The sequence below is a fragment of the Patagioenas fasciata genome, chromosome 18 (assembly GCF_037038585.1).
Source record: "Patagioenas fasciata isolate bPatFas1 chromosome 18, bPatFas1.hap1, whole genome shotgun sequence".
Taxonomy (NCBI): domain Eukaryota; kingdom Metazoa; phylum Chordata; class Aves; order Columbiformes; family Columbidae; genus Patagioenas; species Patagioenas fasciata.
Window position 1 is genome coordinate 6,448,443 of NC_092537.1, and position 14,633 is coordinate 6,463,075.

The 14,633-nt window shown below is 42.3% G+C and overlaps 1 protein-coding gene across 3 annotated transcripts in view; it reads left to right on the forward strand.

Annotated features, from left to right (window-relative positions):
• Positions 1 to 14,633, forward strand: part of TOM1L1 (target of myb1 like 1 membrane trafficking protein) — a 277,135-nt gene that overhangs the window by 219,060 nt on the left and 43,442 nt on the right. The window lies entirely within an intron of this gene.

Consider the following 14,633-nt stretch of genomic DNA (forward strand, 5'->3'; position numbering starts at 1 on the left):
TCACATTAGAAAAGAGAGACGCCAGTGAAACCCAGGTTTAATCTGACAAATCTCTGTAATGAGCTCCTGTTACTTCAGGGGTGAATCCAGGACAAGGTACTGATGGTAATGCAAGTTTTCACTAACAACAAGCAAAATATTATTAGTAATAATTGTATCTGTTAATGTACTTGAGCTGCCTTTGGTTTTCTAGTGCTTGGTAATAAGGACAGCCAGCCTTTCTGAGGAGGCTGAGGGTTAAGGGTTTGTCTTGGGGAAGCTTCCTGAGAGTAGCTGTCTAATAAACACTCTGTGCTGGAGGGGAAAACAAGTGATATACGTTGCAGTAGAGCAATATAATGAATTAGTTAAGAGCAAACAACCCTTAAAACAGTAGATTGCCAGGGCAGGTCTGTGTCTGCCAAGCAATATTTCTGTGCCAACTTTCCAAACGAAGCACAGCTGAAAATAGGAGTGCAATAACTCATTGTGAAGGAAGAAAGGTATTACAGGGGGGATGAAACAGCAGCAGTCTCTCACCAGTGACCCGAGATTACAGGTCTCATTCTCAGTCCCATAGCTTGCGCAGTAACTTACAGCAGCCCTGCAAAGGGTGTAAGATGCTAATGGGTCAGAACCAGCTCATGCCTCTCTGCATAAGTGCAGAGTTGGGAAAAGTGGTCAGGAAAGAGCTGAACTTGGTGCCTGTTTGGCTCACGGTAATGCTGTCAGCCATGGAGCCAGCAAAAGTAATGGGAATATCTTCCGTGTGCTTACAGGTTTAGTGCCTTTGCTTAGTGGGTGATACAGCACGGGCAGCATTCAGGTGACATAAGGAATAGCTGAGGTATTTTACACGCTGGGAGATAAAGTTGTCCAAGGCAAAATAGGGCAGGTGTAAAAGGTGACTTCTGCAGTCTGCTTTCCTGGTCTGAGTCTGCAAGCGTTGCTGGATCTAGTGTCAGGAAATTAAGGTGAAACAGAGGAGGCACTGGCCAAATGCAGCTGATTTTAGTCACCCTGCCAAAGCCAGATGTCTCTATTCACTTTTTAACAAAGGAATGTCCTGTCATGCCAAACAACTAAAATAAAATTCATCAGGAAGGTGAAATTCAATTTATTACACACCTGAGTACCCATTAGAGGAGTAGAAGGCAATGAACGATTGTTGCTTGCAGCATGTGGCTAGTGAGGAAGAAACGCTGGCACTTTCTGCAGGATCATGGTTAATTGACATGCTTGTATTAGATCTGTGACAAGAGCTTTTACATATTCTGTGATTCTGTAATCTTTTATAGAGCCTTTGCAAGGTCTTGATGGAAACAGGTATGTCCAGTGTGAGTTCATGTTCTGCAATCCAGAACAGAGATTTTCAAATTTCCTTTTTTTTTTTTTCTCCTGCCTGTATCTCTGCTGTTTAGTAAGAAATAGTAGAGTTAGTCACATAAATGTAAACCTACTTATCAGTCACAAAAATGCAAAGGTATTCTTAGCTCTTCTTGGAAATGCACCTAAGATATTAGGTAAACACTACAAATCAGATGTAAATGGAATCAGAGAAACAGCTGTCACCTCTTTTGCTAGCTGATTAATTTTCTTCTGAGTCATAACAACTACATTTCAGCATGTTACGCCCATCAGACTCTCTAAGAACTGACTGCAGTGGTTGCCATTGCAGCTGCTGACAGGCTGGGGGGGCCGCTCCTCAGCAGTGAATTCCAATTAATCTCAAACCCATTCAGCACACCCTGACCTCAGCACACTGAGCACTCTCCTCCCCTGGATCTTCACGAGGCGGATTCTACCTGCTGCAGACAGAAGTCAGGATGCGTTGAAACACGCATGGGCAGTTGTTTACTGACTCTGAATTTCCTGGAGCAAATCTTGGCTTCCACTGTCCTCTAGTGGGGCTTCATTACCAAAACCTCATTCCGGCTGCTGGTTGCGCTCCCAGCCCTGCCCATGCCACCTGCACACGGGGCTTCACCTTGAGCTGGATCCAGACCCAGGCTGGAGCCAGCAAGATGCTGGAAGATTCTGGCACATGGGTGTGTTTCTTTAAAGAGGAGTGCTGTCTCGATGGAGTTGTTTTCCTCCATCTCTTCCCACTCGCCCTCTTCCCTGGAGACTCCAGGCTTTGCAGCCCAGCAAACAGAAAGCTTGAATGTGTTTGTCCACCTCTTCTCCAAGTCTCATCTCACACAGCCATTGGTTTGAAGCAGGTTTGCTAGCAGAGGGAACAGGTATGCCCTCATACAGGTGCCAGCACGTTCAGTCTTCCTGGTTGCCATTCATTTCGGGAGGAATGTTGGTGGGTTTTTTTTGACCTAGGTTGTAGTTTTTCAATTAACATGTTCATCAGCAATAGTATTTAGATTAAATTTAATGGGTTCATTTTGTGCTTCATGAAGGGGGTGACAGGGCTGCCGCCGATGGGTGGCACAGCACATGGCTGCTCAGCTGAGAGCTCACAGGAGGAGGGCTTGCACGTAAGATGTTTTCAGTGTGTGGCTTGCAAAATGCTTTTGGGCATTAGTGGGAGAATATATTTGCAAATATAAAATATTAACCAGCCTTTGTTTTTAATAAACCTGATTACTCTAAGAGAATGAATAAGGTTTGTTATAATGTGGCTAAGTTTGTCATGTTTCCTGAATTCATTTTATGAGTACCTGTCTTATCCCTCACTTGCATTAGGAGACCAGCTGAATATTTTATAAAATTGGTATTTCTGTAATATTCAAATTACTGTATCAGTATTCCTACAGATGGTGCAATATATTTTTAAAAATGAATGATTCTCAGAAAACTGTTTATTCAACAACCCTAAGCCCACATTCCACAGAGAATTAGGTGTACACTTAACGTTTCTCAGGAGGGTAATCCTATTGGATTCAATGTCAATATTTGCGTGAGTGAGCATTAACACGTTTAGGGTTTTCTCCTTTTCTGATGTTTTATCTATTTACATATCCCACAACCTTGAATTAATTAGATGGCTGATTCTTTGAAAATGGTCTTTGTTCCCTCCTTTGAGCTGACTGTGACTAGAGAGCTGTGATTTGGGTTGGTTGGCTGTGACAGCCCAGCTGTGATCTTGCTGGTTCGTATCAGGATAAACATACAAACACTTGTAACAAAAATGCTTACATGAGAGGGCTTTTGTCTGGTTTTGATTGTTTGGGGTTTTTTGCAAAAGCTCACATGGAAAGGAAGGTAAGCCATTAATTTGCCTTTTGTTGAACAAAGGATAAGGTGTTCTTCTCCCTTTATCTGGCTTTCCTTGTGCACAGGCTCTGCAGTGAATACATTCTCTCCCTGTATAGGTTTTGTATCCTAGCTTAAGCCTTTATTATAGAATTTATCCTATAGCAAGAATGAAATTTTGATATTGGTTCTCTTTCTCCAAAATTCCTTTTCTTGAGTACTGGCAAGAAGTGAGATACAGCAGGTGACTGGTGGAGCCTGGTTTAAGGATACAGTGATCAGAAAGATCACGGCAGGAAAAAAGCAGGAGGATATTGATATCACCTGACTTCCAGCACCTGAGGCTGCAGTTTCAGAACTGCTTTAGGATAATCAAAACAGAAACTGCTATTGAGCTACTGCCAGCACTGGAACCTGGGTGCTTGTGTGGGCAATGCAGTGCAGGAGCCATCCCAGATGAAACACAATTCAAAATTAAAAAGCCATGTAAGCCATTAAAATACCCCCCAAAATACACCCAATTCAGGTGTCCTGAATCACTGTCTGAAGTGATGTAGGACCCAAGCTCCCAACTTTGCATGCTCCGAGTTGTATCTAAGCCAAATATTATAAGTGAAATAGATGGTGCGAGGCCGCTGTTCACTGCAGTTATTGTACCTGTGCTCCCATTATAGTTAATGAAGACAGGATCCTGCACCTCAGAGGCTACTCAGAGCAGGAGCTTAATTTAGCAGCTCAGATTTATCATCTGGGAGGGCCTATCTTTCTTTATTAACTGTAAAGAAGAACCTGGGGAGCTTAACCTCAGCAGGCTGGCAGTAGCCCTTATGAATCCCCACTATCTCTGCATTGCCTCAACTGATGATTGTTTTTTAAATTTTTGTGTGTGTCTTGCTACAGTGTAGTCACTATTTGTAATGGAAATAATGCCCGTGGGAATGGCAGCAAGTTCTTGCAAGACTTAATACCAGGGATGTAATGGAGATACACAAGCATAGCACATGAACACGTACTATAAAAGAAAGAACAAGCCGTGCTACTATGACCATGCTATTTACTCACTCACATTGTTGTTTGAATGTGGATGTGAAAAATATTTGTTATGCCCTTCAGCAAACGTTGTTCATGTCAATATTTACGAGTGTATCAGCTATGGATTAGCAGTATTCATTCTTTCTGGAATAATGTTTCCTATTTTCACTGGAGAGCCTTCAAAAAGATCATTAACCTTTGCAAGCAGCTTCTTCTACCATTTTGCTTCCCATGAGAGGAAAAAAGCATCTGAGATTTGATTAAATTTCTGTGTGGGGAGCTCAGGGGCAGCCAAAACACCATGCGGCTGCTAGAACAAATTAATCTCTGATGTAAATCCACATTTCTGGAAAAGACCTGTTAGCAGAATCTTGCCGTGGAAGTCCTTCACTATCCTGTAGAAGATATGTCTCCTCTATGAAACTATAGCTCTTTAAAATGTACTATGGAATTACACTGTTGGGTGTCTGACCCACCCCACAATATGATGGTTCTCAGTGGTGCGACCCCGATGCGCTAAGGAACAGTGTCTGTCTGAATTGTCCATGGTATTCTTAACAATCAGCCTCCAAAATTAACAGTCTTGAACACAAGAAGAAAAAATCCAGAATTTCCAGTGTTAAATACATACAAGCATCTTCAGTTTTCTTTATTTTCACTTCCAATGCTGCATTTCAAGGGGAATTAAATATAAAATATATCTTGTTATTTAGCCAACACTTTAGTATGCCACTGTTAACAGCAAAATACTGCTCAGGGAAGTGATCACCTGGATGGGCGTGTGTGACCTCTTGACCAATCTGGACAAGTGTTGAGAATAGTTTAGGAGAAATAACAGTAATTTCCCTCACAGTTTCATTCCAGTGGTTTATTTCTCCAAGTTATGCCATAAGCTTCTTCAGGGAGAACTGAAGAGCCAGATTTATAAAGGGAATGAGTAATTTCATTGCAAAAAGACAAAACTAGCATTATGCATGTTAAGTTAAGGGTAAACAAATCTCATGCTTCAGGGCACGAAATGATTTCCTATTGGGCTCAGGAAAGATGTTTTTCTTCATGTAAAGCATTCTATGGTTGGCTAGATGTATTACTAAGGGGTTTATTTATTCTTTTGCTGCCCTCTGAAGCATCAGTTCAGGAAGCTTCGTTTTAGGTTATGCTAGAGGCAGGATGCCAGACATCGTTATAGTTTTACTTAGCATCAAGAGCGTGCACCGTAAACTTGCTGCTCCAGCCGACCTGAGCTGCCTGCAGATGCACGATGGAGTCCCTAAGAGGCAGCCCAGGCTCTCCAACCATCTCATCCAATATTAGCGGGTCCATACAAGGGTGGAGCTGCTCCTTCCTTGTACTCAGAAAGAAAAGATGTAGGATTCATTTAACCCATTTTCCTACTGTAATACTGCTCTTCTTCTCTGCTGCTGCTGGAGCGCAAGCAGTTACTGTGGATGCCCCATTCCCAAGATGTGCGCTCATGGCAGTGGTGTTCAACCATGCCACGATGTCTGCCTGCCAGGCGTACCTAAATACCCCACACACCAGCTCCCACACAGGGAGCAAGGAGAGTGTTGAGTCAATCTTCACTTGAGTGCTAGGAGCATCCCACCTGCATCCTACCTGTGCCCTCCCTGCGCTGTGCAGGAAAAGTGCCTGTAGCTGCTACCCCAGAACGCCTACACGCTGCCTGGATTCACGCTCTGCCCACCCTTCTGTGCCAGCACTAATTCAGTTTGTGGCTTTAGCACAAAGATGAGCGGACATAAAAGCATCTTTGAAAGTTCCCACAAGAGCTGCCTTTGTATTTGATGCCTGGAGTCAGTTTCCTTTAAGGAAATGGAAAGAGAGAGAAATAACTCTAACAACCTGGTAGTTTTTCTTCTAAGTGGGCAGCCTACACAATTTGGTAGAAACAGAAGGAATCCAAATCCCTGAATGCAAGGAAAGCCACAGGAATTTAGATGTATGCAGTCAGGAAATTCACAGACAGTAAAGGGGGAAGGCTTTCAGTGAAAACGTTCTCATAAACCATCTGAGCTCAAATCCAGTTCATGTGTTTGTCATGCTTGTTTTGTAGAAGTCACCTCTTCTCTCCATGATTGTATTTTGCTTCTGTAAAATGAGGGTGACAACACCACCTTTGCCCGATTTAGGGTGCAAGGTGCTATTGCCTGGGGCTGTTGGTTTATACAGAGCTTAACACAATATTTAGTATAAATAGCCACAGTGCTTTCCAGACAGAAATGATCTCGTTGTGAATGAGGCTGAAACATTTTTTTCCTCATTTAAAATGTCTGGGTTTTTTGCTGTTGTCTGTCATTTCCTCTACTGTCCAGCCTGACTTACGTTTTCGAAACCAGACAGTTCACCGAGTTAATCACAACTATCAGACTGGGTCCAACTATTTTAAAATGATCTGAATTAATCTGCTGGGGAAGGGGAGGTCTGTCTATAGATCACTAGTGTTTTGTTTGGGTGACGGAGGATGAGTTGGACAGCTTCATGTCTCAGCGTCTGTCATGGTGAGGATCAATGGTGTTGAGCTGCAAATGAAGCCTTAAAGATAAAACCATCTTTAAAAGAGGGTCAGGGACATCTCCATCACTGCAATCTTGCTGCTACTGTTCTGCAACTTGGACAAGTCTCTTCTCTCACCAGTTCCTGTGAAGCAGGTCACTCCGACTACGGCTGATTGACAAATGGAGTAGGGAACGCAGCTCTCGTAGGCATGGCTGAACTTCTTTGGGTCAAAAACAGAGTTAATGGCAATTCAAACTTTACTGCTAGTTTGTCAAGTTTGTGTAGGAGCTGGGCTGGTGATGGGACATGAGTCCATGGTGAAATCCACGCTGACAGGTTTTTATGCAGACTGCTTAAAGCAGGCTCATGTGCATTGGGTGCTCACTGTTTATAACCTTATGTAAAATTTGTTGTTCTCCGCATCTTCATTTTCATTACAGGAGTCTTCGTAGGACCATGTAGACATATTTGGCTTGTGCAGGGATCAGGAGGAGAGCATGTCCTTTGGCATGAGGGTGTTGCAGGATGAGAAGATGTTTCCTCATTGTAGATGATGTCTGGGGATTTAATACTGCCCGTTTCCAAATTTCTGCCTTGTAGTTATCCCCACATTCTTCTTGTTGGGATGATCTGAAACTGGAAAGGATTTGGTTTGGGAATGGGAGATACAGCTGCATGTAACAGGATTTGCATGCTGCAAAGGGAGGTGGCCATGAAATAAGATCAACAGCTGCTTTATTGTGAGGCTGCTAGTGGCTGGAAGAGACTCCTTGTTTGAAGGTTAAATAGTTTAGCTTTTTTATTTGAAATACATGTATATTCTGCTCGAGGTACTTTTGCTACCATAAAACGATATATATTTTTTGTAGAGAAGGTAGAAAGCTATAATTTCCTGAAATTTAAAACTTCTAAAGAGCAGCAGATTGCAATTTCAGGGGCACCTTGTCCTCAATAGATACAAATATTGCACCTCTGTTGAGAATTCCTCTTCAAATTAGAAATGCAACCCTTAATCTTTCAATCAAACAGTGCTAAATAAAAACAGCATTTAACTTTTGCTGTCACTCCTCCTTGAAACAGAAGATAAAAAAGAGAAACTGCGTTGCTGAAGCCTACTCCAGAAATTCCATGTTACTGTGTCAAAGCCTTTTAATGCTGTGACATGAGCCTCTGAATTGCAAATAGCTGGGCTTAGAAGTAATTAAATGCTTCCTACAACACTTCAACCAAGGACCTCAACACCCTGCACAAATGTGACTTTTAAAAAGGCTGTTGAGATGATAAGGAAAGTGGGGAGTGGGAGACAAAGCCATCCTTGGAGGAGCTGTATTGTCACACACAGCTGAGGCCACAGACCCCACCAAAACTGCACCATCCTACAGCACAGTGTGGTAAAGCACCCACTAAAATTCAGTCCTACCTTGAGGACCTCGCAGTCCACACCGACAGCAGGACACGGGGGAATTCCTGTCGGCAGTTTGCAGGTGGGGAAATGAGGCACATGGCAAAACTCACATAATGAATTTGTAGTAGGAATTGCACTTTCCTCATGAAATTACCGGCGTGTTAATCACAAGACTGTGTTTGTTCCTTCTGCTTGTAGTACAACCCTCCTGTAGGAAAGCAAGGAACTTCTAGCCTCCAGAAAATCTGCTCCTTGCATATGGGATTAAAGCTATCCATCAACAGATGTCTATAAGTCAACTAGCTGTCTAGGGAAACTTTATAATCAACTGCGGGAACTGGGGACTTGTAAATTTATCTCATCTTACTCTTTGCAGCTAGCCTAGAGTCCATAGCAAAACCTTCAAAGCAAAGTTCATTTCATACCTGCTGCAATCTGACTTAGAGGTCAGGTTTTCCAAGAGCCATTCACTTCGTGCAAGGTCCCTCTCATTTTGAAGCCATGTGTTTTGCCATTGTTAGCAGCGAGAGATCCTCGCAGTTCTTGGCACGAACCAGGAGGCTTTCATTCCTCCCCTCAGTAGTTCCTGTTCAGAAATATGAGATAATGTCTTCTCCATGGTGGTAGAACGAGGCCATAAATGCAGCAGATGTGCCCACCAGGTAATAATTTCAGTGCACGGAAATATCAGAAATATAGACGTGCAATGGCAGTTATGGTCAGAGCTTTGCAACGCCAGCTGCTGCAATAGTTCCTGCAGTTTTGCCACACCAGAGTAAGTTAAATCAACTCTGACTTGGAGCTCCTTTCTGCCACAAATCAAGGAGGAACTTGAAGAGGTGCAGAGGCAAAAGTTGCTGTAAACTTGTCTGCCTTCTGCTTAGCTTGGACAGAGAAAACTCACATTTTTCTCCTTTATCATGTAATGCTGTGCTGGATTTCTTCCATGGAGTTAGTTCAGCACATAAGAAAAATAAGCCCTGAGATGCAAATGTCTCCCAGTGTAGGAATATACCTGCAGGGGAGGGAAACCATTAGGTCAGAAACAATTCCTGTCTTTTTCTTCTGCCAAATTTTGACGATAAAGGATTCTTGCAGGAGACGTCAAACCAAATTTGTATTTGACTTCATTTTGCAAACATATGGAGAATGCTCAGTGTGTGGTGGGAGTCATCTGGAAAATGCTGTTCCAGGAGAATTAGGAAGCCATGAGCAGTTGTGCCAGGTGGCACGTTCAGGGGACATTTGCTACCTGCTAACAGGGATTGCTTGAGGAATCTGTCCCAGGCAGGCAGGACAGGTTTGCAGCCCAGCACTGGGCTCTGTGACAGTGTAGAAAGCTTTGTTTCTTACTTGTTTGGTTGGTTGGTTTTGGGGGGGTTGTTTTTCTTTTATGTTTCCACCCAGTTAAAATAACAATAAACAAAACAAGTGGTTTTAAAACACGTATCACAGGATCAGCATTGTAGGAAGCAGTATGAGCAGCTTGTTATTAACAAAGCCAGGTCTGTCCCAAGCAGCGTGTGACTGACACAGGGTGAAGACCCACTCCCAGATTTCCAGTCAAGGACAGTGCGAGTTCTCAAAACCCATGTGTGCAGTCAAACAACAGGGAACGTTCAACTTTCATTTTGTTTTAAGATGACTTCACAGGAGAGTTATGAAAACGGTCGTTAGAAGCCAGGCCGGCCTCTGCAGTGGGGCTGCCCAATGCAATGGGTCTCCAGGAAGGGTCAGGCACAGTCACGTTCTCTCTACAAACCTCCCTCTATTTCTGTGGTCTGAGTCTATAAACCTCACCTTGAGCCCATTATTAAGCTCCTTATGGCAGTACTGGCCTCAGCAGGGCCTTAGCTTCTGCCTTCCTTCTCTAACAAGTGTGTTTATTGATTTCTTCTTTTCCGTTACTTGATTTAAAGAGGTTAAGACCCTCCAGGGAAGCAGCTGTTGAGTTCTTCCCACTGAAGGAACCCTTTCTTCTAGTCTGTAAGCACCCACAGTAATAGCTGTTCCTTGTTAGCGCTGAGAGCTTAAATTAGTGTGGTCTGGATCCTTCTGGGGCTCGCACATCATCAAAAGCATTTCTTTTGTGCTCTAATTTTTCCTTCTTCAGCATCAGTACCACGAAGAGATGGCACGACTGCAGGCCATGTAATGGGCTCTGTGGGCAGACAGACAGAGCATCTTTTGTTTTATTATTGGCAAGGAGAACCAAGCTGATATTTGATTTCTGCAATGGAGAAGTTGTTGGCTTGTCTGAAGATTTATGAAACAAAATACCCAAAAGAAAAATTACACGGCTCCTTTGCTCATTTCTTCCTAAGTGCTCATCCAGTTGATTCTTGCTGTTGTAAGCTCCCTTCAAAGTGTTATCTCCAGAAAGTCCCAGTGGTGCTCGCGAGAGCCCTGAGAGTGTTTGTGGGGAATGGGATAGTTCCTCTTGCTTCCACCTGCGCCAGCAGCTGCCAAACTAACTTCCCACAAAGAGTTTTTACAAAATCAGGAGGAATTCTTTATCAGTGGCAATGAACTGAAGAAAAACAGCTCCAAAAGAACATTTTATCTGAACACCCTCTTACTCTGCTGGTTTGGGGCAGAGAAACCAGAGCCTAGATGTTCTGGCGAGAGGCACGGAAATTTATTACAGCTGCTGTGTACTGTGAGTGCAATTTTCTGGGAGTCTGCTGCGTGCTGAAAACAGCTCCATCTTGGTTCTGCTCCATATGTATTGAGAGAAACCCACTGTGCTTTGTCATGGTACTTACTTCGGCATCTCACCATCTAAAAATAATTTAAGGTGAAAGGATATGAATTTTGTTTGTGCATGGAAAAAAACATAATGGTTTCAACTGCTGTGATTTTTTGGGAAACAAAGATGACAGTAACTTATAAAGTCAGTCTGCTGCTGTTATCTATGGATTCAAGACATGTTTAAAGCAATGAAATTTAGAGCCCTTTTTCCCAACACTTATACCTAAACAAGTGAAGTCAAAGGCAAGTATAAATCAGTGCAGAATTGTACCAAAGTGAGGAGTTTTTAAAAAGGGAGAGACTGGCAATTGTCTCAAAGAGAAAATGGTTTTAGATTTAAATTCAGTAACAGAAGTCGGTGGGAGTCATGGTGGGGAAAGCTTGTGGGTTTTTTTTAAACAGCTATTCTTTTTCTTCATTTCTTCAGCACTGTAGCAACTCTTTAGGAAGCAATATATACTGTAGATGAAGCTTGCTGAAGTGGAGAATGGAGTATTTCCCTGGTGCCTCTGAAAAACTATGGAACAAATTGGACTGGGTATGACAAGCTGCACAGCGTTATTTTAGTTGCTGTAGATAACTGAATTTCTCCTTCTAGGCATTAAGTGCCACTAGTTCGTGTATTAAGAGTCAGATCCTGCTGGCAGCAGCTGACAGAAGTGTGACTGGGGAGGTTCTCCAGTGGGGACCCAGTGGTGACCGCAGAAACTTGGGATTTATTGCTGTGCCATCCCAAGCAGGGGCAGCCCTCAGGGCTCTTACATGAGTAAAACTGAGTGTAGCCAAGTCAAAACTTCATTTACTCTTCAAGGCTGCATGAATTCTCAGCTGCTAAATACAGATGTAATTTATTTGCACAGGTCCATCATGGTGATAGAGGCAAAGAGACAGATTTTCCATTGTTCTGGGCCAGGGGAGTTTGTTGGTTAAGTGACACTCCAGTGATTTAGTTTTGCATGTGTTGCTTTATCTCTACATGTGTTATGAGCTCTGCAGCTTCTCCAAGACTTGCCTGTGTCCTAGAAAAAAAGGGTTATTGTGCTTGGGAAGAAGAAACTCCAGTGACTTTGAGCCAGGGCCGATATTAAAGACATCTGGGCTCTTTTCCTGCCGCTGCCGTTGATTCCTGGTGTGTCTTTGAGAAAGTAATTTTGCACATTTGGTCTGAGGAAACCTATGGGGGTGCTGCAAGCCAGCACCAAAAACAGCAGAAAGATAGCTGTGCAAGGTTAACGGGGCTAATTAGCCCTGTTTTTTCAGACCTGAGTGGTATCTTGACATAATACCATGTAATGGGCAAAACTGCTTGCGGCAGCTGTTAGACACAAGCACACATTCCCTAAAACTGTTTTCACTGTGCTCCATTGCACAGAGCAGACATGTCCTTGATCTCTTTGTAGCTCAATCCCAGGTTATTCTGCCCATCATCTGGTTTGTTATGACGGGAAATAAGAGGGTAGTTATGTGTCTCATAAACAAGGGTGAGGGGGAGTTAACAGAATTACACTGTAAGATGTACCAGAGAATAATTCCCTGCCCCACTGTTTAAACTGGACTCTCTGAAGACAAAAGGCTCAGGGACCATATTGGAAGTAAGACAGGACATACATGAGGAGTACTTTGAAAACAAATTAAAATAATTCACAGAAAGCCCCTTGGCCGTATTTATAATCATACCATTGGTCTGCTGTAGCAGCGACAGTATTTAAAAGGCAACACATGTTTACTCGTGCTTAATAGTTGCCTCCAGCAATTTACATCTGCTAATGCAAAAATGGAGAAACTTGTCTTGCAAATACTGGTGGCAAAACCCGGCATCAAGTTATTCTTTAGTACCTAAACACGTGCAAAATTTTATGAATCGAGAACAGCGTATGCCATCTCCAAACATGGACTGAAGTAAGACTGTAGCCAAATCTTTTCTTTATTGCACCTTGAAGTACTATTTCATTAGTGGAGGAAAGAACAAATTTGCTTTTTATCTCTTCCTTTAGTTTGAATTAAATCAAGTACTTTTAAATTATGGACCTGAAATTACCAACGCTTTGGACTCATGTAGCTTCCCATTAAATGTGCTAATACTGAATTATGTAACGTGTATTATTTCAGGTGGATTAATACATCAAATCTGTCTGCATTCATTTAGTATCTCCTTAATGGTATAAACGTATTTGATCTGGGAGAAGATTTATATATTTTATGTGTAATGGGGAGATGGCAAAATTTCTTAGATCTTTCACATATATTTTGATCTCTCAGAATTATTAAGGTCAAATAGAAGTTACTGCCACATCTCTCAACAAATAAGGATTGAATGCAAAATTAAATATTTGCTACCAGAACCCACCACTAAAGTTGTCTCTGTGTGCAGTGTTCAGATAGAACTGTTTGCTCTGCTCTTGGATCTGTTTTAAGGGCGGGTGATTGTTTGAATTTCTTTTATGCACTGGACTGTGATAATTTCGGTTCATAGTTAACAAGAATACTTGTTCTCTAATTAATAGTAATTTTGTGATCATATGTATTAGGCTAAAAATAGCTTCTAATTTAAAATTCAAAGAAGGCCTTAATAATATATAAAGTGCAGTCCCGAGTAACTTAATCTGTAAATAATACAGAGAGCTCACCTGCAAGCAAGGGTTTACCTGCTGGATGAACACCAGTGCAAGCACAAGCACACATGAGTCCATTCCTTTTTCAGGTGATCACCCAGCTTTCCTGAACTGCCTCCAGATGTGGTGAGTGTCTGGTTTTGTGCAAGACCACAAAGAACATGGCGCACAGTTATTAAAGCATGTGCAAGCATTGGGCCAGCCCTGGGACCAGCGCATTGCATCACGTTGGTAAATGAACGCTTGACAAGGAAGGTGGACGAGCTTGTGTGTTCCCTGAGCTTAGAAAAAATCAGGTTTGCATGATGGTGAGATGCTAATGTCAGAAATCAGGGGAGCAGCAAAACAGGAATGAATTTTGCAAAGGTTTATACTTTGCTTGTCTTTATTAAGTGCTGCTGTTGGAACTTCAAACAGCCCCTCTGGAAATTGGGCGGACAACAGGGAAAAGCAGCAAGGATCATAATCTTCTGAAGGATGCCATAAAGATGAAAGTTAAACTCCCACTGAATTACCTTTCTCATATATGCACACATTATAACAGAATTAGTAATTCTCATGATTCACCAAAACGACAGTTTCTTGCCCAGCGAGATTTAATGGGGTGGTTGTTCTCTGCCAAGGGCTGCCATCTAAAATACTGAATTTATGAGCTAGCTCACTAACTGAAACTCTGTAAGCTCCCATTTTTTAAAACAAAGATCCTCAAATAATCCAGGCTGGTTCTCTCACATTTGGGAGAAGTGGTGGAGAGGCAAAACAAGTTGCATATAGTAAACCTGCAGAAATGTTTCTGACATGAATATGCTAATAATAATAACCAGTACAGCCATCACTATGATATTGAGGCATCAGGGAAATGTATTATTTTTCATTTCTGTCTATAAGAACTTAATCAAAAAGCCACTGGAACTTACTTCTTTCCTCCGAAGGACTTCCACCACGTGCTGTTAGCCCAACTTTATCTCCAGGTCCGTTGCAGTGTTATAAAAGACTGATGAGAGGAGGGAATTTTCCTACCAAAATGAGAACGTATCATCATTTTTCATTCCGTTAGACCTGCTCGTACAAATAGGATACTGCTACTATACAAAGAAAAATTGTTTCATGTGTACTTCTTCAGTCACGAA